Source organism: Pelobates fuscus, chromosome 3 (assembly GCF_036172605.1).
Source record: "Pelobates fuscus isolate aPelFus1 chromosome 3, aPelFus1.pri, whole genome shotgun sequence".
Classification (NCBI taxonomy): domain Eukaryota; kingdom Metazoa; phylum Chordata; class Amphibia; order Anura; family Pelobatidae; genus Pelobates; species Pelobates fuscus.
Window position 1 is genome coordinate 281,682,661 of NC_086319.1, and position 27,691 is coordinate 281,710,351.

Below are 27,691 nucleotides of genomic sequence, written 5' to 3' on the forward strand. Positions count from 1 at the left end.
ACCTAAAATTATAATACAAACAAAAAAAATAACAAAGTGTAGTATCCTCTAAAACAATTGTGATATGTCAATATGGTACACTCACAGGATGTCAGGATAATATGCGCCTGTAGGGTGCCTCCTTGTAGCGTTATTTTAATGTATAAATGGAGCAGGAATCAGGAAGGTGGTAAAAAACTGTTTTATTGTAAATAAATTAAAAGGTATAAAATACCAATATAAGTCCTACGCGTTTCATTCCAGTATAGGAACTTCCTCAGGGACTTAGTGAAAAATATATATTCAAATAAAATCACAAAGATACAGAATGCAGTATAACAATGTATCCGCCTAAAACACCTCCCCTCCAACTACACCTTAAATAGCTGTACTCTCTGGCTGTTGATTGGTGGCTCCATGGGTGTTTCTCTGATGCCATCGGTGATTCGCCGATATGGAATTCTCAATCAGCTGTTTGTAGTTTTCTTTTTTCGTTTTTCCCACGTTGATGTTCCGGGTTCGTGATGTCATCCTTAGTGCATGGGTGTACGTGCATTCCACCTACGTCTGAGATGTGTGCGTTCCACTCGAGATTTGTTACGTATGCATGCGTCCCGTTAGTTAGTTAGTCTCAAAGTTCATGCTGAACTATCATACGTTCATATATATTGGCGTTTTCAAGAAGAAAATAAACTTGTCTTCACTCATCATGTATATTGGCATATTTTAAAATATGTATGAAAATGAAAAAAATGCACACAAAAAAAAAATATATATACACAAGTACACCTAACCAACTTAATGGTAGGAATATGCAGAGGTACTTAACTGCGTATAAGATGGATACAGCTTCCCAAGAGGTTTCCCCCAAACGAACCTCAAATATAAGTATGGATATAGACAAAAAATGGGATACAGCTGAATAACTAGAAAAAAAAGAATATAAAACACATAGTGAAGTACATTAACAATAATTGGATTTAACCCACAAAGATTGCACTCACGAGATAGTGTAGGGTAATGCGCCTTTAAGCCCACACTGGGCTAAAATGGTATTTGCCTTCCACGGATCGGTTGCTCTGTCTTTCACAGGAAATGGAAGAATGCCAGTTGAAATGTAAAAAATATTTTTCTTTATTCAAAAGGCAAAATAGCCTTGAAAGATTCAATCAGTAAAATTATTTAAAATAACTGCAATCTAACGCGTTTCGTCCAAACAACTTGGACTTCATCAGAGAAAATTCTGCAGTTTTAACAATCACATAAAATACAAAGCATGCATAATCCCACCCCCAACAGAGTCCCTTAAATACAACCAGTCCGTGTGTTGATTGGAGAATTCTCTCCTGGAACCACTTCTCCCATTAGGGTATATTGCCTCCAGATGGCTCTTGTTTTGTAATTCCGCGGCAAAAAGACATAGCCGTTTTTCATCCGTCTAGCTTATCAAGATATGCGTTCCAAATGTCCGTTTCCGGTTGCGTTCCAAGCGCATACTTCCGGTTGCGGACGGCGACGTACGTCATGACGTCAGCGTTGCGTTCCAAATGCGGCATATGCGTTCCAAGCATGGAACAGCCACTTGAACAGTTAAATAACTGAAAAAAATCTCAAAGTAATCGCAATCAGTGATCAGACTTTCAAATTCAAAAAAACTTATAAATAACAAAGAGATACATCATCATTCAATAGAGCTGTAGGACTTTCATCTTCTGCCAATTGCTATAGTATAAATATATACATAGACTCCAAAAATTATAATGAGAAAAATTATATATGTGTACACTAAAAAATAAATAAATATAAATAAAATGAACTAGAAATGAACCAAAAATAAATGAATAAAATTAAATAAAAATAAAAATAAAAATAAAAATAAAAATAAAAATAAATATAAAAATAAAAAATAAAATAAAATAAAAATAAATAAACAATTAAATGAAAATAAATATAAAAATAAATATAAATATGAAAAAAATAAAAGAAATGGAAACAAAAAAATAAAAATAATAAATAATCAATGATAAATAATGAAAAATAATAAAAAAATATATAATAAAAAAAAAAAAAAAAAAATAATAAAAAAATATATATAAAAAAATAATAAAAAAATATAATAATAATAAAAAATAAAAAATACAAATAATAATAATAATAATAATAATAATGAAAAATAATAAAATATCAATCTAAAGAGAAAAAACTTTTTATGTGGCAGGAGGTGGAAATCCCCCCTAAATTCCAAGAACATCTTTAGAAAAAAAATATACCCTTATACCATGAAACTGGCCAAATCAACATCTATATTTAAACCTTTGGGTGTTAAGGTATCCAATTGATATATCTATAAGTTTTTTTGAATTTGAAAGTCTGATCACTGATTGCGATTACTTTGAGATTTTTTTCAGTTATTTAACTGTTCAAGTGGCTGTTCCATGCTTGGAACGCATATGCCGCATTTGGAACGCAACGCTGACGTCATGACGTACGTCGCCGTCCGCAACCGGAAGTATGCGCTTGGAACGCAACCGGAAACGGACATTTGGAACGCATATCTTGATAAGCTAGACGGATGAAAAACGGCTATGTCTTTTTGCCGCGGAATTACAAAACAAGAGCCATCTGGAGGCAATATACCCTAATGGGAGAAGTGGTTCCAGGAGAGAATTCTCCAATCAACACACGGACTGGTTGTATTTAAGGGACTCTGTTGGGGGTGGGATTATGCATGCTTTGTATTTTATGTGATTGTTAAAACTGCAGAATTTTCTCTGATGAAGTCCAAGTTGTTTGGACGAAACGCGTTAGATTGCAGTTATTTTAAATAATTTTACTGATTGAATCTTTCAAGGCTATTTTGCCTTTTGAATAAAGAAAAATATTTTTTACATTTCAACTGGCATTCTTCCATTTCCTGTGAAAGACAGAGCAACCGATCCGTGGAAGGCAAATACCATTTTAGCCCAGTGTGGGCTTAAAGGCGCATTACCCTACACTATCTCGTGAGTGCAATCTTTGTGGGTTAAATCCAATTATTGTTAATGTACTTCACTATGTGTTTTATATTCTTTTTTTTCTAGTTATTCAGCTGTATCCCATTTTTTGTCTATATCCATATTTTAAAATATATTTACTATGAATCAATTTTACATAGCCAATTAGGCTGTCTAAAAATATATTATCAAATACTCATATATATTTAGTTCCTTTTGTACTGAGGATACTTCTTTTATACAAATATAATTTAAAACAACATATTAGTAAACATTGAAAAAATATCTATAATTATGACATCCATATATACATACAAATATTTAATAACTTGACTTCATGCCTGTCTGTAAGTAAGCGGCCAGGACGTAACAGGACAGTCTTGGGGTCTAACAAAGTTCATTTACAAAAGTGCCAATATCTGAAATCTGCACTTTTTGTAGTATGCAAAAACAGAACACAATCTTCACACACAAAGCACTTAAGCAAGCTGAATTGCTTTAGGGTCTGTAGTGTCCCTTTAACCTTTTTTTCATAAGATGCACTGTTTCCTTTTAAATATTTTTTAAGGTTTAATGAATTACAACATAATCCAGTTCAGACAAGGCAAATGCAGGGTAAACATAGAAATAGAAAGAAACATTAATTTATTATCCTCTTCTCTGTAGGCTTAATTATTATTATTATAATTATTATTATTATTAATATTATTTATAAAGCAAAACAAATCATGTAGTGCTATACAATAGGAGGACTAATAGACAAGCATTTGGATGCACAGGAACAGGGAGTTGAGGGCCCTGCTTGAAACGGTGCTAAGATAGAGGCACAAAGTTGCAGGACAAAGAGGCATGGATTTCTGCTTTTTTCACACTTTAAAAACAAATATTTGCTAACTCCAGGAATAGGTAAACATAATATTAAAATTCTTTGAAAGTTTCAAATAACATGAATTGTGTACTGGAATAGAACGTGAGGATGATTCTACATTAAAGCTTGTAAAAAGTAAAACGTATAGCTTGGCCAAGTTACTTGGTAGAGAGCCAATACCACTTTTAGAAGCAAGGCTGTTGAGTTAAGATGAGTGGAGAATGCGAGAATTTGTCACCCTTCCCACACGCAGAATAATTAACAAAATTAAATAACAACACCTAGAATCTCCAAGAGGTAAAACTATTATTTATAGTCCATGTAAAATGTCACCTATAAAACGTAGTCAGTTTTACTTCCATAGCTTAAAGGGACACTTTACTTCCTTAGATTAAAAGAACACTATAGTCACCAAAACAACTTTATCTTAATGATGCCATTTTGGTGTATCAATCATGTCCCTTTAGTCTTAATGCTCAATTCTCTGCTATTTAGGAGTTAACCCTTAAGGACCAAACTTCTGGAATAAAAGGGAATCATGACATGTCACACATGTCATGTGTCCTTAACATGTCATGTGTCCTTAAGGGGTTAATCACTTTGTCTATGCAGCCCTTATCACTCCTCCCTGCATGTGACTTGCACAGCCTTCCTAAACGTCCTGTAAAGTGAGATCTAATGTTTACACTTCCTTCTTGCAGTGTCAGTGCAGTTTGATTTAGAATCCCTTAGCTCCTGCACTGTTAATAGATTGTTAGACCATACAGGATTAAAGTTCAAAGAAAGTTCAATTTACAGAGCTGATTGAAAATGAAACCATTTATTTTCATGCATGCTGTCAGTTACTAGGGGAAGTGTGGCTAGGGCTGTATAAACAGAAATAAAAGTGATTTAACTACTAAATGGCAGAGGATTAAGCAGTGAGAACCATGATCTATACACTAAAACTGTCAGGTCCCCTGCCTCTGCGCCGCTCACGGCGACCTTGCTTACCTCATCACAGCGAGTGGCGTCATCTTGTCCATGTCTCCAGACTTGCAGTGTGTCTGACGCTGGACGATCCATAGCAGCTTCCTTATATGTGTTCTGCATCCGGTCATGTGATCCGGCACACATTGATGACCTCAGAGACCACAAGTGCGGGAAGAAACTCCTCCCACACGTTGTGGTAAACACTAGTTGGAGATTAGCCAATAAGACACACCCTGTGTGTAAATAAGCTAACCTCTCCTTTGCCTCAGAGCCCTATTGTGGTCTTTGGTTTACCATTGAGCATTGCACTTGTTATTTGTATTTCCTGGTTACTGATATTTGACTTTGTCTCTCATTATTCCATCTCTCTGTTTCCCTTGATCTCGGCTCGTGTTTTGACTATCCCTTTTTGCATAATCCGACCATTCTAAGGATTGGTATTGCAATTCTCTCTACTCTGTCCTGTCTGCGTGTTAGGGTTCCCTAGTGAACGTTACATAAACTGCTTCATTAAGATATAGTTGTTTTGGTGACTATAGTGTCCCTTTAATAAACCAAATAACATTGGAAATGCTTCTGAAATACTAATTTCTCCAGTTTATTTGAGAAGCATTTGGTATTTTTTTAATGTAATATGTTTGTTTCTGTCTTCAAATACACTTGCACACCCCATGACAACAATTTAGATATTTCTTAATCTTGTCCAAGTGAACTAAATTACTACTACTGGGTTATAAATACATACATGTATTTCTAATGTTGGAATATTGGGGAGTCTCCTGGGCCACCCCTTTCCCAGTACCTGTAAATAAATGGGTTAACATACCTATGATACAGCAGTGTCCATAGCTGCAGCTCTGCTCCAGTAGTGATCATATATTTACCAATTGGATGCTTATCGTAGAGAAGCATGGGAATAAAGGCAACATGTGCAGCAATTGCCTTGGAGCCCTGCAATACTTCTTATAGAGGAACATTGAATCTAATAATTATCTGTAAATTGCATATGCTTCCACTTTGTCAGGCCTCCCAATGGTCCCAACTTTCAGATTTTGTCCCAAAGTCCTGATTTTGTTCCCTGGTGTCCTCTAGCAATACAGCGGGTGCATTTCATTTGACGCACATACACTGTGAATGTACTCAAGGACCATGCAGAGGGTGGTTTCACAGAGTGCTCTGCATGGTCCTGGATGGGGCTGGCCAGACTGGCTGCCATGTCCCTTCACTTAGCAGACCCACTCCCTTTCCAGGTAAGCCCACCCATTACAGGCATTGCCAGTGATGTGAGTCACGTCTCAGATGAAGCCCCCCTCTGAGCCCACTCTTCCAATCCCTATCTCATACCTCCCAAAATACTAGGGCATAAAGCAACAAGGAAAAACAGTATCTTGGCTGTCTAATAAAAGCACTGATTTAATTTAAAATTGGCCCACTTTTTTGAGTGACAAGAAGTCATAATGAACTTCAGTAAATTAAAGTTATTTAGGGGTTACTTTAATATACAGTATTTATAAATAGAAGCCACACTTACTCATAAAATCCTTTCACACCCAATATTTCCGATGCCGATATTTTCACATGTATTTATCTCAAATGTAATTTGGATCAGATGCTGCTTATTCATCATTGTACATTTGAATCTACTATATCTCTTGCCTACTTTCATTTTCTTCATTCTGTTTTTTTTTTTTGTTTGTTTTTGGTTCTGCCAAGTGAACTATTGATTTTTGTATCACATAAACCACCAGAACCAAATAAATTGTGTCTGTTCCAAAGAGATACAATGACCTCACTTGTTGTGATGCTGATTTCCTAATTAATATTGTTCAGGTTCGCTTGTAGTATCTGCTGAAAGATAAAGGAAGACAGTGATCCTATTAACACCTTCTATTCTAAAGGTGCAAGCAATATATTGTGCAATGTCCCTGCCAGGGAGTTACAAAACCAGTTAGTAAGATAAGAATTACTCAAGGAAAAGGATGCTGCAGTATCAAAAATTGCTACCATTAAACAGAAACAAAAAACACAAAATGTTCAACCACAGTATAACTTGACTGTTTAATTTAACTAATTTAACTGATTTAACTGTGCAGCTTAGTTCTTAGTTCATAGTTTACTGTGTCACTCTAATAGGGGCATAATAATTACAATCCAAAACAGAGAATTAGAATTGGCGCAGACATAGATTTGTGATGCACCTCGGTGCTGTTATTTTTAATGAAAGGCATACAAAATACAAATGTTTTGAGTCACAGACCAATTCTCAATGTGAATTACCCTTAGTTAAGCAAAAACACTTAACCCAATATATAAATAATTATGAATTCTCCCACCACACTAGCAAATGAACATGTAAGAAACACAAATACCCCCGACATCAGATAGAGGCTTAGACCTCAAAAGAACCGCCAAAATCAATAATCAAACCATTCAGATTGCACTGATTAAATGAGAATAACTCACAACTGGCCATTATATTTCTTTCGATCGAAGAAGAAAAGGTTCAGCTGCTTCTCATACTGTCAGTTGGCACATAAATAGTGCTGCATTCCAGTCCAGTACATTCTATAGAATTCACATGTTGCCAAAGACAATTAGTTCATAGATTATTGAAGGTATAGTAGACCCACAGACCCACTGTGCTCACCATAATATTCTTTGCCCCGTCATGACAGTTTAATGCATGCCCTTCCTCCCATACCAACTTTTACATCTTCTTTAGACCAAATAAAATATAAGACCCCTGTTCATTTTGGGGCCATGCCTCTTTTGCCATGCTGTAAAGGTGACTCTGATCAGGCCTCTTATAATAGGGTTATGCCTTGTCCTGAATATAAATGATCAAATGATATATGTTTTGTTTGTGTGGCTTTTTCATTGCTAATCCCCATCACATATAAAGCAGCTATTCTTAAAACCGCCAGAGCATCTCAAGTGGAATGCATGCAAATTTATCCTAATCTGATTTTTTTTCCAGCTGCAATAGAAAGAGCAAGTTTCAATTCTTAATCTTGTATAGGCTCAAAAGTGATCAATAAACAAGAGAAATATTTGCTTTGAAAATTTAGAAACATTACTTCCAGTAGTATGTCACTAAACAAAACAAGCAAAGCCACTCTGTATTAAAATGAACTGTGATAGAATGCAGGCTAATTTTTTTTTATGACCTCAGTGCTGTCTCTGACTCTATTCTTTTACAAGGCATAATGTACAATCAATATGCAAAGTCAACTTGCCCCTCGGGTCCTTTTCTCGCCTCTTATTTCTTCTGCGGTTGGGGTAAAAGCCCACTGGACAAGTTTAAAGCATATTCAATAGTACTGTAGATTCTAGGTAATTTAAATCTTCCTTCGTTTAATTGCTCCATTAAGGCCCCTAGTATTCAGAGATGCTACCTTTCTTCTGTACCATGCGGTTAATTAGAAGGAATATAAATGAAACCCCATGAAGGGTTTGACAATCCAGTCGTCTCCTAATTAAACTATTTGATGTCCCTCTCTCTGAGAATTTGTCAGAGTAATTTAGAAAGTAATGGGTGATGGTTGTTAGTACAGAATTGCAGTCAAGACGGGAGTGTTTAGATCTAATAGGTCTTAATATTCTCTGCGTCCCAACAAATCTAGTTAAAAGGAACAGTTCTGCAATTCACTTTTGTCACCCACTTTGAGAACATCACCGCATAATCCTGCAGTGCTAGTGGGAAAAGACAGGCACAAGTTAATAATAAGTTCTACCATCAGATATGTCTTTGTTGATTACCATATGAAAGAGCCCTTCACCTCCTCTCGAGAATTTTACAGAGGTGGGAAAAATGACTTGATATTACGATAAGTAGCATGGCAATTAGTTTTAGATAAAAAGCTTTACATGCCACTCAAAATTTGCTGTTTCCCACTGTATGTTTAAAGTAAGACTACACAACAAAAGAAACACAGTACTCTCTTAAGACTTTTAAACCATAGTGTTAAAAAAGTGCACATGCAGAATTCTTGTGCCGCTATACAAATAATTTCTTTATTTTGGTTTTAAAATGTACCAATACAGCATTGTGAAATAATGGTATGGGGACATTTAAAAACATTTAAAAACATAATGTTTAATTTCAACGTGGTGCATGAATAAATGATTACAAATGTGCATCCATAGTTGTCTTTCATTTAAAATGTTAAATGGTAGAAATATCCTGGCCCAATTCTCTGGTAATAGGGCAAACAGTTTAGAAATGGTTTGCCCTCTTACCTAGGTCCCCACTGGGTGCCAAGGCTCATTGTGACTCCAGCTGACTTGTAGCATCTACAGAGCCAATCCAGTCACCATTTATTGGCATTAGTTGACCACTGTCAGCCAGTGAATGACACATTGTGCATGAACATTTGCACAGAAATGACATTAGCTAGTGCTGGCTAACACCCCTTGACCCTGCCTTAGATGGAGATAGACATCTGATAGGCAAGGTGTTAAACTCAGTTTGTGCAGGATTTCATAGCGAAACATTGCACATAAAGACCCTAGGTACCATGACTACTTGAAAATACTGAAGTGGTCATAGTGTTTACAGTTGTCCTTCAAGCTGTATGCCATAAATGGTGGGATGTGAACTATAGGTGTGGAGTAGGTCCAAGTGCTTCCATTCATCTATATTCTATGCATTGTTGTAGTCCATGCTCAAACATGCTGGAGTACATGGATGAGCGCATGGCTCACAGATGCTTGCCAGGTAGAGACCTGGATTCAAACTTCAGGTATGTAGAATCGTAAATAATAATAAAGAAAAGTTATGATTATGCCATTATAGCAATCTGTTAATGGAGAGGTCTGGGTGGTCCTGCTTTTTTAACTAAGCAAAGCAAAACATTTTAGAAGCCCCATAAAAAAAAGGCTAATTCAATACTTTTCTATGGAGAAGCCTAGACACACATGGCACTTGCTGCTCAAACGTGTCAGGTTTCCAATTAAGCACTATGAGGAGCATTGGATCTGACTGTCATGGAGGAGGCCATGAGAGGTGTGCAGTGAACCGTGATCCTTGGTGCTGGATAAAGCTGAGTAAGCCTAATTTTACTATTTTTATATTTTTTATTTATTTATTTAAGAGACCACTTATGTAGTATAATATTCATTATATGTCTCTGAACTACACTGCATGATAAGGAAAATACATTAACATATAACAATTATAAAACCTGAAAGATGATATGCATAACACATAAAAAACAACCCCTACTGAGATCTGGGAGGCAGAGTAGGTTCTTTGCAATCAAGATCTCAATGGCCTTTATGTAAGTAAGGGGTCTTGTACTCTGCATAACCCCATATCCAAAATATAAACAAAAGGAGGGCAAGGGAAAGAGAAGAGGGAGCAGTCCGGGGATGGGGGGTGGGGGGTGATTTGCCACAACACACAATCCCTTATATGTCCCACTATTCAGTTTGATCCTGTTTCTGATAAGTACTTGTGGTGGAACCTACCGCCAAATTCATCTGTCTTGCCCTATTTCGTATGTTTTGCCCTTTTCTGCTCGGGAGTTATTGTATAGGAACCTCCTCAATTCGTCTCCCGAACAAGGACCACCCCATTACCCCATTAGAACGTTCACACCAGCAACGTAAGTGTGATACCGCAAGGAAAGTAATTAATGAATGCTTCCCCTGGGTGGCCGTGGTCGACAAAAAAATGGTGGCCATTGTAGCGGAGAGCTGATATCCCACAGCTATTCTCCACTTAAGATCCCAGTGAGGCTCAGGAACAAGGCAATTGTAAATCCACAAGCAGAGTTTCCAGCAGGTAAAATAACACAGCAATATCCCAACAGCAATCCAAATAACTGGACGACACACAGTTTCAGGAGCAGAACTGAAAGCTTTAATCACACACTTTCTTTTAAAGGGTTCTCCCTTGCAAGGGAGGGATTTACAGTAATTAACACAATGGCCAATAGTACAGTAGTTACCTCTCATACCTCTCCTCCCCTCAGTGTGACACACAATCCACTTATAATTAGTACACTTTTACCCCTAGTCTGGATGTACCCCAAAACAGCCTGGTGCAGTTATTTAAATGGTATCCCCTGGTAGCCCTGATCTGGGTGACTAACATATCCAAAATTTACCCAGATCGGACCAGGGGTTCGGGAGTTAGGTGGAGGGTGTAATTTGACCGACCGCACACGAGGTGGTATCCGAAAAGGGTTCCATACATTTTGGCCCTGCGGTCGGTCTTTGTTCGGGAGGTGAATTACATAGAAAATACTGCCATCCATGGTTGACTTTCCCTTTATACGAATCCCCTCGTTTGGTACTTTAGAACTACCGAACGGGGTTCTGATTAACCTTCTCGTTCAGGAGTTATGGAACTCTGGAGGTCTCAGTGGTGTTCGGGTAATCGAGTGGCCGATTTGAGTTCCAGGCACTCGACGACCAAACACCGCTGAGATTCGTATGCGTAAGATGGCCGCCGCCACGTGTACGAACGGCGACCACCCAGATACACACATAACGAGCCTGTTAACCTGCGGTCAGAGAAAGTGTGAACCTTAATAGCTGCCACACTTCTCTCTGGGGTGGTCCGCCAGTTCGGTAGTTTCCCTTCGTATAGTGTACGGATGGAAACTACCGAACAACATACGTTTAACACATAGAAATACACTGGCAATGGGAAAATTACTATACGAATCACATACTGAACACAGTTACATAGGAATAGTACAGGACAGGCTGAATGCATTCTGCTACACTGCTCCCCCTTGCCCACAAGCCGGCACAATCCCACACGGATCGGCTTGGGGATGTCCGGGGTGCTCACGGATCATTTCTCCAGATCAGTTTGTCGCGACAAGCCGTCAGCATTTCCATTTTGCTTACCGGGGCGGTACTGGATGTTAAAGTCAAAAGGCTGCAGCGCCAAACTCCAGCGCAGCAGCCTGGCATTTTCCCCAGCAACCCGGTTCAGCCGGACTAACGGGTTGTGATCCGTGAGCAGGGAGAAAGCCTGTCCATATAAGTACTGTAACGGATCGCCTGGCACCCCGACCGGGTACCTCCGTTAATGGATGCTCCTAGTGCTTCCTGAGGACTCCAAGCACTCTGGCAGACACCATAATCACGAATCCGAGAAACCTTTAAATTCTCCCAAGCGTATGAATGCTGTAGACCATTGAATAGGAACCATACGAATAGGCTTGTACTCCTAGCAGTCAACTGGAACAGCATACAATAAATCCTTCCCCCAATAATGAGACGACACATCACTTTAAGGGTAAAACAGGAACTCTGGACTGGCTCATCCAGCCTGGCTTTTATTTCCAACTCACACATACAGGCCACACCCAGGGGGAGGCATAAAAGAACCAATGACATAGATGTTACCTCCCACACATCCCCTCCCCTTAGTGTGACACATAATCCCATTATGCATACAGTGTAAAATATACTTTTACATAACTTTCATAACTTTAAAACCATACATCACATTCACATAAAAATACATATCCACAATCAATCCATTCAGGGGAACAACATATTAAAAAATGGCATGAATCCGACCAGGGGTTCAAAAGTTACTAAAAGTATCTTTTGTTCCTTTCTGGCTGGCAGAAAAACATCCCCACAATGCACCCTGGTTTCCTCCCTTCTGCCCTGGAGTTAATTGGAGAAGTAATCCAATTACCCAGGACTAAAGGCAGACTCCATTAACCACATGGTTGCAAAACAACATAAAACACTTTAAAATACATAAAGTCACATTTACACATAACACACAGACATTTCACCTATCCCCAGATAGCTGGGATCTGCACGCACAAAACTACCGAATAGCGCGCAGATCCTACTCACACAGTACAATTGCCATGGAGCTAAAGTCTTTCCCATAGTCTTTCATTATATGAATAGGCTCCATGGTATGGCTATCTGGGGTATCGCATTCCCATAAAGTCTGGTCCATAGTCCAAAGGCAAGAGGCGGGCAATCAGCCCCCTCCAAGGACACGTGGCGAGGTCGGTTTCGCCACACTTCTCCCCTTTACCCCCCAGACTAACAGGGTACTTGACCTCCTGCCGGTCAGTGCCCTTGTTAGTCCAGCAGCCCACCCACAAGACAGAAACAGCAGAGCAGCCCACCCACAATAAACAGTTACTACACCTGGGTGAGGGAGAATCTTGTCCAGGTTCAGGTGCCTCACCACGGCTGTGTGGGGGACTGGTAGGCTGCCTTGGTAGGTTGCTGAGGGGGCAGAGACCAGCGGTACTCTGTCCTGTTGCCAGCACTACCACGGGAGTAGTCTGGTTGGAGCCTGGTTGCTGGAGACCGACTGTCTCCCCTTTAAATACACCGCTCTGCTGCTGGAGACCGACTGTCTCCCCTTGAGTTACACCGCTCTGCTGCTGGAGACCGACTGTCTCCCCTTGAGTTACACCGCTCTGCTGCTGGAGACCGACTGTCTCCCCTTGAGTTACACAACTCTGCTGCTGGAGACCGACTGTCTCCCCTTTAGTTACACAGCTCTGCTGCTGGAGACAGACTGTCTTCCCTTTGGCTAAACAGCCCTGTTGTGGGGGGGCAGGACCGACCGTCCCTACCCCCTGTGCTGGAAGTGCAGAGACCACGGTCCCATCTGCACAGGTGTGGGGCTTACAATCTCCCCCTGGTACATTAAGCTGCCGCTGGGGAGAGGTGGTAACCAGCTCCTCTCCCATTAGAACACTCTGCCGCTGGGGAATGGAGACTGGGCTCTCTATTCCCTGTACATTAATGATCCGCCGCTGGGGAGAGGTGGTAACAATCTCCTCTCCCATGCATACTTCCCGTCTCTGCGGAGGGAGACCGACTGTCTCTCCTCCCAGCACAGAGTCCTGCTGTGGGGGAAAGGGGGCTGGGCTCTCTATTCCCTGCTGGATACTCTGCCGCTGGGGAATGGAGACCGGGCTCCCAATTCCCAACAAATCACACTGCCGCTGGGGAGGGAGGACGGCTCCTTCAGCTCCCTGTAACTTGGGCGCAGAGACCACGGTCCCATCTGCGCTGGTGTGGGGCTTACGGTCTCCCCTTGGTGGGTTAGGCTGCCGCTGGAGAGAGGGTGTAACAAGCTCCTCTCTCTGAACTGTAACCTGCCGCTGGGGATCTGGGCCGACTGCCCAGCATCCCTGTAGGGCCGGTAGAGAGACCGCAGTCCCATCTCCACCTGCCATCTGTGGGTCTTCCCAGGACCAATCTGTGAGGCCCCTCAACATTTGTGAGTAAGGGCCACCTGCTTCCCCACCTGGCAACTCTGGCTGCTGCTGGGGATCTGGGCCGGCTGCCCAGCATCTCGGTGGGCCCGGTGGAGAGACCTTGGTTCCATCTCTACCTGCCTGTTGTGGTTCCTCACTGGACCAGTCTATGAGGACCCCCACTTCAGGTTCCTCCCGCCGCCTCAGGGAAAGACGGCTAACCTCCTCGGATGCAGCCTCTACTCGGCTGCTGTAACGCTCCTGCTGCTGAGCATACTTCCTCTCTTTTGCCAACTGGAATTCTCGGTCCAGCCTTGTGTTTCGCTCAGCCATGACCTGGTTCCAGATCACCCGGCGTGTCTCCATGGGTATATCATCCCCATACTCGGCCACTCGCTGCCTCACCTCGGCCAGCCAATCATCTCCAGAGCCAGAACCTTCCATACTTGTCTGCTCCCAGGGGCGCTGCACGACTGCTAGCGTTGCCCTCAATTTGTAATCCAAACGAACTGTGTCTCCGAGCTGCTTTACCTCGCACTAGGACGCCATCCCACCGCTTGCCACCAATGTAACGGATCGCCTGGCACCCCGACCGGGTACCTCCGTTAATGGATGCTCCTAGTGCTTCCTGAGGACTCCAAGCACTCTGGCAGACACCATAATCACGAATCCGAGAAACCTTTAAATTCTCCCAAGCGTATGAATGCTGTAGACCATTGAATAGGAACCATACGAATAGGCTTGTACTCCTAGCAGTCAACTGGAACAGCATACAATAAATCCTTCCCCCAATAATGAGACGACACATCACTTTGAGGGTAAAACAGGAACTCTGGACTGGCTCATCCAGCCTGGCTTTTATTTCCAACTCACACATACAGGCCACACCCAGGGGGAGGCATAAAAGAACCAATGACATAGATGTTACCTCCCACACATCCCCTCCCCTTAGTGTGACACATAATCCCATTATGCATACAGTGTAAAATATACTTTTACACAACTTTCATAACTTTAAAACCATACATCACATTCACATAAAAATACATATCCACAATCAATCCATTCAGGGGAACAACATATTAAAAAATGGCATGAATCCGACCAGGGGTTCAAAAGTTACTAAAAGTATCTTTTGTTCCTTTCTGGCTGGCAGAAAAACATCCCCACAATGCACCCTGGTTTCCTCCCTTCTGCCCTGGAGTTAATTGGAGAAGTAATCCAATTACCCAGGACTAAAGGCAGACTCCATTAACCACATGGTTGCAAAACAACATAAAACACTTTAAAATACATAAAGTCACATTTACACATAACACACAGACATTTCACCTATCCCCAGATAGCTGGGATCTGCACGCACAAAACTACCGAATAGCGCGCAGATCCTACTCACACAGTACAATTGCCATGGAGCTAAAGTCTTTCCCATAGTCTTTCATTATATGAATAGGCTCCATGGTATGGCTATCTGGGGTATCACATTCCCATAAAGTCTGGTCCATAGTCCAAAGGCAAGAGGCGGGCAATCAGCCCCCTCCAAGGACACGTGGCGAGGTCGGTTTCGCCACAAGTACGGTTGCAACTTTTTCAAGGCCCACACCACAGCCAGGCATTCTTTCTCGATGGCGGCATAGCTTACTTCTCTGGGTAATAACTTGCGACTGATGTAAGCCACGGGATGTTCTCCGCCATTGGCCCCGACTTGGCTCAGTACTGCCCCCAATCCAAACATAGAAGCGTCTGTGTGTACAAGAAAACGTTTAGTTGGATTGGGAGCTGCCAAGACAGGGGCATTAACAAGTGCATTTTTCAGATGTTGGAATGCCTCTTCACAATCCGGGGTCCAGGTTACCTGGCGGGGAAGGTTTTTACGGGTCAGGTCACTGAGGGGTTTGGCCAGGGCACTATAATTGGGGACAAACTTCCTATAGTACCCCGCTGTCCCTAGTAATGCTAACACCTGGGTCTTAGTCTTAGGGGTCGGCCACTGGGCTACAGCCGCTATCTTGGCTGGTTCTGGCTTCTGTTTGCCACAGCCCACTCGATGGCCCAGGTACTGTACCTTGGCCATCCCAATGTTACATTTCTGCCTAGAACCGCTCCTATATGGGCCAAGTGCTCCTGCCAGGTATTGCTAAATATGGCAATATCATTGAGATATGCGCAGGTGTAGTCGTGGAACCCATCTAGGAGTCGGTCCACCATCCGCTGGAAGGTAGCCGGATAGTTTTTCATCCCAAACGGCATGACTTTAAATTGGTACAAGCCGAATGGGGTGACAAAGGCGGACTTAGGGATGGCGTCCGGAGCCAATGGAATCTGCCAATACCCCTTACACAGATCAATAGTGGTAAGGTATTGGCCTCTGGCCATCCGGTCTAGTAGCTCATCTATCCTAGGCATAGGGTATGCGTCGGATACCGTCTTTTCGTTTAATCTCCTGTAATCCACGCAAAAGCGGGTCGTACCGTCCCGCTTTGGTACGAGGACTACCGGAGAAGCCCAGGGGCTGAGTGCTCAATCACCCCTAATTGGAGCATCTCCTCGATCTCCTTGCGCATATTCTCCCATACCGCTTCAGGGATGCGGTATGGGGTCTGTCACATGGGAAGTTGCCCTGGTGTTTCCACCCGGTGGGTAGCCAGAGGAGTGTATCCAGGTACAGAAGGTTTCTTGCTTCTCTTGCAACAGCTGCTGTAACTTGATACGCTCCTGTGGACTCAGCCTGTCTCCCAGTACAACTTCTCCTAAATCCCCAGACAGCCTCCCGTCCCCCAGCAGGTCAGGAAGGGGAAGGCTGTCACACTCGTCGTAGTTGGGTGCACAAATTGCTGTCACCTCCTCTGAGCGTTCCCGTTAGGGCTTTAGCATGTTCACATGGAGCATGCGTCGCCCTCCAGTTCCTGTGCAGGGTCCAATTATATAAGTGGTGTCACATCTCTGTTCCACGACTTTATAAGGGCCTTGCCAGGCGGCCTGCAGCTTGTCATGTCGGACAGGTTTTAAAATTTAAACTTTTTGTCCCACCTGGAAGCTGCGGTCCCTGGCGCCCCGATCGTACCAGGTGCGCTGACGCGTCTGAACCGCCTGGAGGTTTTCTCCTACTGTCTTAGTTAGGGCCTCCAGTTGGTCTCGAAGCGCCAACACATATGGTATAATGGGGGTACCGTCTGCACTCCGGTCTCCCTCCCAATGTTCTCGGATGAGATCTAGGGGTCCTCTTACCCTCCTCCCAAACAATAACTCAAATGGGGAAAACCCAGTTGATTCCTGAGGCACCTCCCTGTAAGCAAAGAGGAGGTGAGGCAGGAATCGCTCCCAGTCCCTATGGGTCTCAGCAAAGGTTCGGAGCATTTGTTTTAAGGTGTCATTGAACCAGTCTGGGGGTGGTATGGGGCACTAATAATGGGCTTAACATTACACAGCCTCCAGAGTTGTTGTGTGACCTCTGCAGTAAACTGAGTACCCTGATCCGAGATGATCTCCGTGGGTAACCCTACCCGGGAGAAGATCTGCATCAGGGCCTCGGCCACGGTCTCGGCGTGTATATTTGTCAGGGCCACTGCCTCGGGATATCGGGTAGCGTAATCTACAACTGTAAGAATGTACTTCTTGCCGGAAGGGGTTAGGTTTTTGAAGGGGGCCAATGATATCTACCGCTATTCGGTGGAAAGGTTCCTCAATTATAGGTAGCGGATGCAGTTTTGCCTTCCGCCGGTCTCCCCTCTTCCCCACCCTCTGGCACGTGTCACAGGTACTACAATACTTCCGTACCTCCTGGCTAACCCCCGGCCAAAAGAAATTCTGTGTCAGTCGGTATCTGGTCCGACTAACCCCCAAAGGCCCGGATAGCGGAATGTCGTGCGCTATCCGCAGCAATTCGGCTCGGTACCTCTGTGGTATCACTAACTGTCTTAACACAATCTTGTCTGACCCAGCTATTTGCTTGTCTGGCTCCCTGTATAACAGCTGCCCCTCCCATACAAATCTTTCTCCCTCTGTTCCAGGGTGGTCAGAGGTGACTTTATCTCTATACACTTGCAAGGTAGGGTCAGTTGTCACCTCTGCCGCAAATTCGTTAGGGGGGGACCAAGGGACACAGTCTAGGGAAGGGGAAGGTTCTCTTACCTGGACCTCTGGCAGTGTGTTGTAGTCCTGGGTGCGGGCCTGTTGCCTGGTGACCACTGGATGTGCTTCCTCAGTGGTTGTGGTTTGGGGCTCAAAAGCAGAAGTGAGCTTTCCCAAATCGTTTCCCAGTACCACCTCTGCAGGTAACTGTGGCATCAACCCCACCTCCACATTCCCTGACCCCGCTCCCCAATGCAAATGGACATTCGCAGTGTCCAGCCGGTAGACGGCTCCCCCAGCAACCCTGACTGCTATAGTCCGGTTAGTCTTAGCCTTGTCAGTGACCAAGTGGCTCTTTACCAGGGTTATAGTGGCACCTGAGTCTCGGAGCCCTTGCACTGCTTTTCCCTCTAGATATATAGTCTGTCTGTGGTGCTGGCGATTATCGGCATGTGCTTGTAGTGGGTTGGCTTCGTGTAGTACCTCCCACTGTTCTATGGTGGTGACAGGAACTTCGGAGCCATAAGCGGCCGGTGGCTCCCCCTGGTAGTGATGTGCAGCGGCTCTCGGTGGTGGTGGTGGTCCCGGTCGGATCCATGAGGATCGGTCTCGGAGTTGTGGGCATTCTCTTTTGTAATGCCCCCACTTCTGGCAGTGATGACATGGCCCGGAGCTAGGCTGACGGAAACGTGGTTGTACAGCAGGCGGTGGTGGTGGTAGCTGTCGTGGTGGTATTGTGGGGTAGTTTGTCCCCCCAAAGGATTTCATTGTCACTTTTGGGGTTTCTAAGACCTGCGTGCATCCAAGTAATCATCTGCTTTCCTAGCAGCTTCTGTGAGGGATATAGGGTTACGGTCTCTTACCCACTCCTGTACATCAGTTGTTACCCCATCATAGAATTGTTCCATGAGCAAAATTTGTATAACATCCTCCATGGACCGGGCTTTGCTGGCTTGTACCCATCCAAGGGCCGCTCGCTGCAACCTACAAGCCCACTCGGCATGTGAGTCTTTATCCGCCTTCGGTATGCCTCTGGTGTTATGGCATACCGGGCCAATATAACCTCCTTTACTCGGCATGTAGTCCCGGATCTCCTCACCTATTTCCCTGGAACTGTTGTGGGCTTGCCCCTCGTATCCGGCCAGTCAAAACTTTACCTTGATGGCATTCCTGTTTCATCTAACCGATCTGAGTGATATTTGGATATTTCATACATTTAGATCAGAGCTATCCGGGTATATAACTTTTGAACTTTTGTGGGGTTCCTAGTTATGGTGGGGGCACCTGTACCCTAGAGATAATTGAATTATATGTTTTTCTCATGCAATTATATCAAACCTCACCTGTCCTAGTTCTGCAACCTCATTCTACAATTCCACCCTCTCCTCTCAACTAGACATTATGGCACCTTGTACATTTAAATGCCGCAGGCCCCCCCAACAACAACCCTGGCACACCAAGCTCACTCGATACCTCCAAAAATGCTCCAGAAATAGTGAACGCTGTTGGAGAAAGTCTCACTGTGCATCTGACTTTCTCCACTATAAATTTATGCTGAGCTCATACAGCTTGGCTCTTTCCTCTGCAAAAGTTAATTACTTCAATACCCTCATAACCACACTCTCCCGCGAACCCAAACAACTATTTCACACATTTAACTCTCTTCTTCGCCCTGCTGTTCCTCCTACCACCTACTAACTTGACCGCATCAGACTTTGCAACTCACTTCACTGACAAGATCTCTACAATCAGAGAAGAGATCTCTCATCTTTCTTCTTCCCCTTACAATACTTCCCCTAACTTCACTCCCTCTGCTGTTCTATGTTCATCCGCACCCGCTACATTGGAAGAGGTTTCTGCTCTGCTCCAGTTCTCCAATTCTAAAGAAGTCCAATCTTGACCCTAACTCCCCATCCAACTATCGTCCTATCTTGCTACTGCCTTTTGCATCCAAGATCCTTGAAAGAATTGTGTATGCGAGATTGACAGACATCCTCGAGTCCAGCTCTCTGCTAGACCCGCTTCAGTTTGGTTTTCCGCGCTAAGCACTCTGTGGAAATGGCACTGACCAAAGTATCCAATGATCTTCTTGCTGCAAAATCGCGTGGTCACTACTCTATCCTAATTCTCCTTGACCTGTCTGCGGCTTTTGACACTGTTGATCATGAACAGTTTCTTCTCATCCTCTGCAATATCGGTCTACAAGATATTGCTCTCTCCTGGTGCTCCTCCTACCTCCCCCAGCGCTCTTTCAGTGTTTCTTTCTCTGACTCTGCTTCTTCTCCCCAACTCTTCTCTGTTGGTGTCCCCCAAGGTTCAGTCCTTGGTCCCCTACTGTTCTCCATCTATACTGCCTCCCTTGGTAAACTCATTAGCTCCTTTGGCTTCCAATATCATTTCTATGCAGATGACATGCAAATCTACCTGTCCTCTCCTGATCTCGCCCCGTCCCTCTTGATTAGTGTCTCTGACTGCCTCTCTGCTGTTTCTAATTGGATGGCTGCCCACTTCCTTAAACTAAACTTGACCAAAACTGAAATTCTGGTCTTTCCTCCCTCAAGTGTTACTTCTGTGTCTGTCTCCCTCCAAGTCAACGGTGCTACCATCAGCTCCACCACGCAGGCTAGCTGCCTAGGTGTTCTCTTTGAATCCGACCTCTCCTTCAAGCCTCATGTTCAATCTATCGCCAAATCCTGTCATTTCCATCTCAAAAACATTGCGCGCTTCCACCCCTACTTAACACCAGATGCGACTAAGGTGTTGGTCCATTCCACTGTCCTTTCTCGCCTTGACTACTGTAATCCGCTTCTCAGTGGTCTTACGTGCTCCCAACTTGCGCCGTTACAGTCCATAATGAATGCGGCGGTGAGGCTCATCTTCCTGTCCGCCCGCACCTCCCTTGCCTCACCCTTCTGTCAGTCCCTACATTGACTTCCTATAAAATATAGAGCTCAATTTAAAATTCTGGTTCTTGCTTTCAAATCTCTACATAATGCTGCTCCCATCTATCTATCTATCCATCCTCCCTTATACACAAGTATGTCCCGTCTAGGCCCTTACGATCTGTTGAAGACTTACGTCTATCTTCTGTCTGTACTCCCACCTCTGATGCTCGCCTTCAAGATTTCTTGAGGGCTGCACCGTTCCTGTGGAACTCACTTCCCTCCTCCGTTAGATGCTCAACCAGTCTCCACTCCTTCAAAAAAATTTTAAAAACCCACTTCTTCATAAAAGTGTATCAATTAAACTGTTAATAGCTCTAATACTATCCTTACCTTTTTGTGTCATTTTACCCCACTCCCTCTATCATGTAAGCTCATTGAGCAGGGCCCTCAACCCCTCTGTTCCTGTGTGTCCAACTTATCTGGTTACAACTACATGTCTGTTCGTCCACCCATTGTAAAGTGCTGCGGAATTTGACAGAGCTCTATAAATATCATAATAATAATAATAATAATAATTATTATTATTATCTCTCAGGCACAAAAAATCATGGGAATGAAAACCCTGCAGATGACACGCAAATCTACCTGTCCTCTCAGATTTGATTTGATAATAGATTTGAATATGCTTTTATTACCAGATTTAATTCCCAGGCCAAACAAATGGAAACATTTTTTGGAAAAAACACTGGAAAAAACAGAGGAAAGACGATATATTAGGAAAAGTTATTCCAGAAAAACCCAGCACCCAGCTTACTACATACTAAAAAAGTAGATACCCATTTGTTTGACTTAAAAGGTTTTTATAGTTACGGAAAATGTTCCACCTGTAAATTCCAAAAAAGAACTACACATGATTTTACAGGCACCTATACAAACAAAAAGTATGTAATAAAAAAGTTCATTCAATGCTCCACCATGTTTGTTATTTACCTTTTACAATGTGGTTGTGGCGCACAATATGTGGGGCGAACAACACGAAAATTACACACTAGGCTGGCAGAGCATTTTTATAATATCCGCACCAATAAAACGGAGCACAGTGTTCCCAAACACTGTAATACATGTCCGTCTTTTTCGTGGGATAACTTCATGGCGATTGGGATAGATAGAGCGGATAGAAATTGGAGAGGAGGAAATAGATCTACACTATTGAATAAAAAAGAAGCACAATGGATCTACAATTTGGGTACCCTTAAACAGGGCTTAAATATGGACATTGATCTCACAGGACTTATTTGATTTTTCAGGCAGGTAGAACCTAATAGATTCTTTTTAAACCTCCTTCATTTTTTTGGATTCTTCCTAGTTTGTTCTTCTTTAATCTTATGATATTGTGTTTATTCCCGATTCTAATTTTTGTTTTTTAAGTTTCAGAAACATATTTTTGGAGCAAGAATTATTGCACTCTTTATTTACTTAATTATTATATTTTTTATTATATATATTTTTTAATATGTACTGGAGTATCTATATATTTTTATATTTTTTTCTGGAGTATTAATATATTACATCATTATGTACATTACATACATTATTTGTATCTATAACTGTTTGTGAAATAATATTGTATGTTCACTGATTATGACATTTAGTATATTGTTAGAGATTATATCCATATGTAACATTTGTGGAAGAGGTGTCCCATGATTATTGGGCTTTCATATAATTTTTTTTATTTTTTTTTCACTGATTTTTATATTATTATAGTTTATATTATATTTTATTTTGTATTTCTTCTTATTGTATAGTAGCTTTATGCCCCTTCACTATGGGACATCTCAATGTAATTCTGTAATGGTCTGTATAGTGTTCGGGAGTTTTTTTGCTTTTGCGTTCCAGTATGGAACGCACAGAATATTTTCACTGCCGAACCGGAACCGGAAGTGACGCCGGATGACCTGATTGCGTTCCAGCTTGACACGAACACAATGGAATATCAACACAGGTGGATCATATCCCGTTTTTTCTGGCGGCATATTTAAATGAAGACTCTTGCAACAGTAAAATCATAATCCCTGAGGAAGTCCTGCAGACGAAACGCGTCGGATTATACCACTGGAGGACTTGCTATTGTTGCTTTTAATACCACCTTGCAGTGGATTATATGCTGTTTTACCTGGACCTTTTTGTAAGTGCATTATATAATAAATTATTTGCAGTTTTATTTCTGTCTGCACTATTATCTGGTTTCTTTACTTTACAAGTGAGAAAGAAGATTCCTCTAATATATTCTGAAGACCACTGACTAAGGATGATGGGCCTAATATTCACTGATCTCTTGTGAGTTTTATATAGTCATCCTGCGTGTCCTTATATTTTATCTTATATTACACTATGTGCGATTTATATATTTTTCTGTAGATATCGCCCATCACGTCATAATAAGGTTGTATATATACTTATATCTACACCTTAGAAGTGGTTTTCTCTTCTGCGTTGCATTCCTACTTATTTGTTTTTGTTGTAACCCTTACACTACCTGATCGATACAACATCATACCTGATGTTTTAAAGCATGTTATTCCAAACAATTTAGGAATGTTAGGTGATTTATGCCCTTTATGGATTAAAACCAGACTCTGCATCAACTATGTAATTTTCCATGGGAGTTTTGCCATGGATCCCCCTCCGGCATGCCACAGTCCACTTGTTAGTCCCCTTGAAACAACTTTTCCATCACTATTGTGGCAAGAAAGAGTCCCTGTGGGTTTTAAAATTCGCCCGTTTGCGAACATTTTCGGAAATTCGCGTTCACCGTTCGTGAACGGAAAATTTTATGTTCGCGACATCTCTATTTATAAGCTAATACAATAAAGACAGGGTTATGACTGTTGGATAATACCAAGTTATATAAAATAATTTGTTAGCTAAATTTGCTATGCATGTAAATGCCTTTAATTAACTTAATTGTTTTCTAAAACCCACTGTTAAACATCTGGAAAATAGTTTCTGCCTTCTCCACAACCTCTTGTGACATTTTCAGGCTAGTGCACCTTTAAATTTAGGTATTGCCCATTACATTCGGTGCAAAGGCCAATTCCAAATTTGTGTCAGTTGGAAATATTTTTGGAGTTAATGCTAGCTTGCTAGAATTCAAAAAAGCTGTGGTTGCACTGCCGGATTAAGCTCAGTGATGCCGGTTCTATCTCCAGAAGAGGCTGTGACAGGTGCCAGACAGACCTCACTTAAGTTGTCAAACCTTCGCAAATGGTTAGATTGCTCACCCTAGGAGTGTGGTAGGTCACGCCTGAAAAAAGCAATACACTACCCACTAGTGGTTGTGATACTTGGAGTGTTAAATTTACAGTTATATACCAAATTTTCCAACGTTTTGTCAATCCTAAATTCACTCCTTGTTCTATAAGTGTTACAAATTAATTGACATATGAAGCATATAACAACAATGACAAACAAGTGAATTTATTTAGAGTTATTTTTTGTTGGTTGAACTAGTTGTGTAGGAATTATTATAAGCAGTGCTGTAGACATGGGTTAGGGTTAGGGTACGGTTAGAGTTAGGTTAGGGTTAGGAGTAGGGTAAGGAGTAGGGTTAGGATACCTCTACCCCTAGCCCTACTCCTAATCCTACTCCTAACCCAACCCCAACCTAACCCTACTCATAACCTAAACCTACTCCTAACCCAACCCTAACCCTTACCCTAACCCTAACCCTACTCCTAACCATAACCCTACCCTAGTCCTAACCCTAACCCAACCCTAACCCTACTCCTAACCCAAGCATAACCCTAACCCTACTGTTAACCCTAACCCTACTCCTAATCCCACCCTAACCCTACCCTAACCCTACTCCTAACCCTACCCTAACCCTACTCCTAACCCTACTCCTAACGCTACCATAAACGTAACCCTACTCCTAAGATTGTAATTTACAATTTTCTTCTATGGGATGATGTATAAGGTACATTACTTGGATTTACATGTTCATTACTATGTATCTAAACCTGTCACACATTCTCTTTTCAGTATGATTCGTCACTGAAGAATTTTTTTATTCGTTTGAAACTCTCTGGAATTTTGGTCCTTCGGATTTGATTCGTCCCTGAATACATTTTCGTTGTTTGTGTGGAATTCATGGGGACGTTTGCTTCTTCGGATGTTGGATTTAGGAGTTATTGTTATTGCTTGTTATATGTTTACTTCTGCTTGATGTCGCCTTCTGAAATAGGAAGTGATGAGGTCACTATGCCTTATGTACATCCTACTCTCGTGTGATTTGTTCTTTTTGCTATGTGTTTCTTTGCTGATGTGTGGAGCTAGTAAAGAAAGATTATGCAAAATACTCACCTCCTGTCATTACTAAAATTAAGATTATTAGTACACTAAAGCTGGCATAATCTTCAATTTCGATTAATATTGTGTTTTATATATATATATATATATATATATATATATATATATATATATATTATATGACATCAGAAAAAAAGTCATATCAGTCCTATAAAATATGATATAAAATTTAAAGTACAGTGGAGCCTCGGTAAACGAAAAATTCGGTTTACGAATGAAAATTCGTTAAAAAAAATGCCTCGGTTTACAATTTTTTTTCGCAATACGAAACAAGTGTCCCGGTTTATAGCTCCGCCCCCTGCATACTGAAGTGTGGGTAGCACGTGAGTGTGTAGTGTGGAGGTGTTGGAGAGGTTTTGGAGCCATTTGCAGCAAGTTGTTGAGCCTTTTGGAGCCATTTGCAGCAAGTTGTGGAGCCTTTTGGAGCCATTTGCAGCAAGTTGTGGAGCCTTTTGGAGCCATTTGCAGCAAGTTGTGGAGCCTTTCAGAGCCTTTTGCAGCAGGTTTTGGAGCCTTTTTGGTGCATCTCGAGAAGTGGAAAGGTAGGGAGCTGAGCTTGGTTGTTTGCATGCCTTTTACTGTGTGTTCTGCATTCTGGGGGTGATTTCCATGCCAGCTCATGTGCTGTGCATGCCTGTTACTGTGTGTTTTGTATTGTGGGGTTGCTTTCCATGCCAGCTCATGTGCTGTGCATGCCTGTTACAGTACTGTACTGTGTGTTTTGCAATGTGGGGTTGTTTTCCATGCCATCTCATGTGCTGTGCATGCCTGTTACAGCTCATCTGCTGTGCATGGCTTTTACTGTGGTTTCCATGCCAGCTCATGTGCTGTGCATGCCTGTTACAGCTCATCTGCTGTGCATGGCTTTTACTGTGGTTTCCATGCCAGCTCATGTGCTGTGCATGCCTGTTACAGCTCATGTGCCGTGCATGGCTTTTACTGTGGTTTCCATGCCAGCTCATGTGCTGTGCATGCCTGTTACAGCTCATCTGCTGTGCATGGCTTTTACTGTGGTTTCCATGCCAGCTCATGTGCTGTGCATGCCTGTTACAGCTCATGTGCTGTGCATGGCTTTTACTGTGGTTTCCATGCCAGCTCATGTGCTGTGCATGCCTGTTACAGCTCATGTGCCGTGCATGGCTTTTACTGTGGTTTCCATGCCAGCTCATGTGCTGTGCATGCCTGTTACAGCTCATCTGCTGTGCATGCCTGTTACAGCTCATGTGCTGTGCATGCCTGTTACAGCTCATGTGCTGTGCATGCCTGTTACAGCTCATGTGCTGTGCATGCCTGTTACAGCTCATGTGCTGGGCATGCCTGTTACAGCTCATGTGCTGTGCATGGCTTTTACTGTGGTTTCCATGCCATCTCATGTGCTGTGCAAGCCTGTTACAGCTCATCTGCTGTGCATGGCTTTTACTGTGGTTTCCATGCCAGCTCATGTGCTGTGCATGCCTGTTACAGCTCATCTGCTGTGCATGGCTTTTACTGTGGTTTCCATGCCAGCTCATGTGCTGTGCATGCCTGTTACAGCTCATGTGCCGTGCATGGCTTTTACTGTGGTTTCCATGCCAGCTCATGTGCTGTGCATGCCTGTTACAGCTCATCTGCTGTGCATGGCTTTTACTGTGGTTTCCATGCCAGCTCATGTGCTGTGCATGCCTGTTACAGCTCATCTGCTGTGCATGGCTTTTACTGTGGTTTCCATGCCAGCTCATGTGCTGTGCATGCCTGTTACAGCTCATGTGCCGTGCATGGCTTTTACTGTGGTTTCCATGCCAGCTCATGTGCTGTGCATGCCTGTTACAGCTCATCTGCTGTGCATGCCTGTTACAGCTCATGTGCTGTGCATGCCTGTTACAGCTCATGTGCTGTGCATGCCTGTTACAGCTCATGTGCTGTGCATGCCTGTTACAGCTCATGTGCTGTGCATGCCTGTTACAGCTCATGTGCTGTGCATGGCTTTTACTGTGGTTTCCATGCCAGCTCATGTGCTGTGCATGCCTGTTACATCTCATGTGCTGTGCATGCCTTTTACCGTGGTTTCCATGATAGCTCATGTGCTGTGCATGCCTTTTACTGTGTGTTTTGCATTGTGGGGTTGTTTTCCATGCCATGTGGGTGTAAAGCATTTTTAATTTTTTTTGCATACTTAGGGACGGTGGTGTCATGGCACCCAAAAAAGCAGCGGAAGCTGGGAAGAGGAAGAAGGTGATGATTCTGCTTGAGGACAAGAAGGAAATCATCAGGAAGCATGAAGGAGGAATGCGATTGACTGACCTTGCCAAAGAGTATGGAAGGAGTGCATCCACAATCGGTACAATCCTAAAAATGAAAGAGAAGATT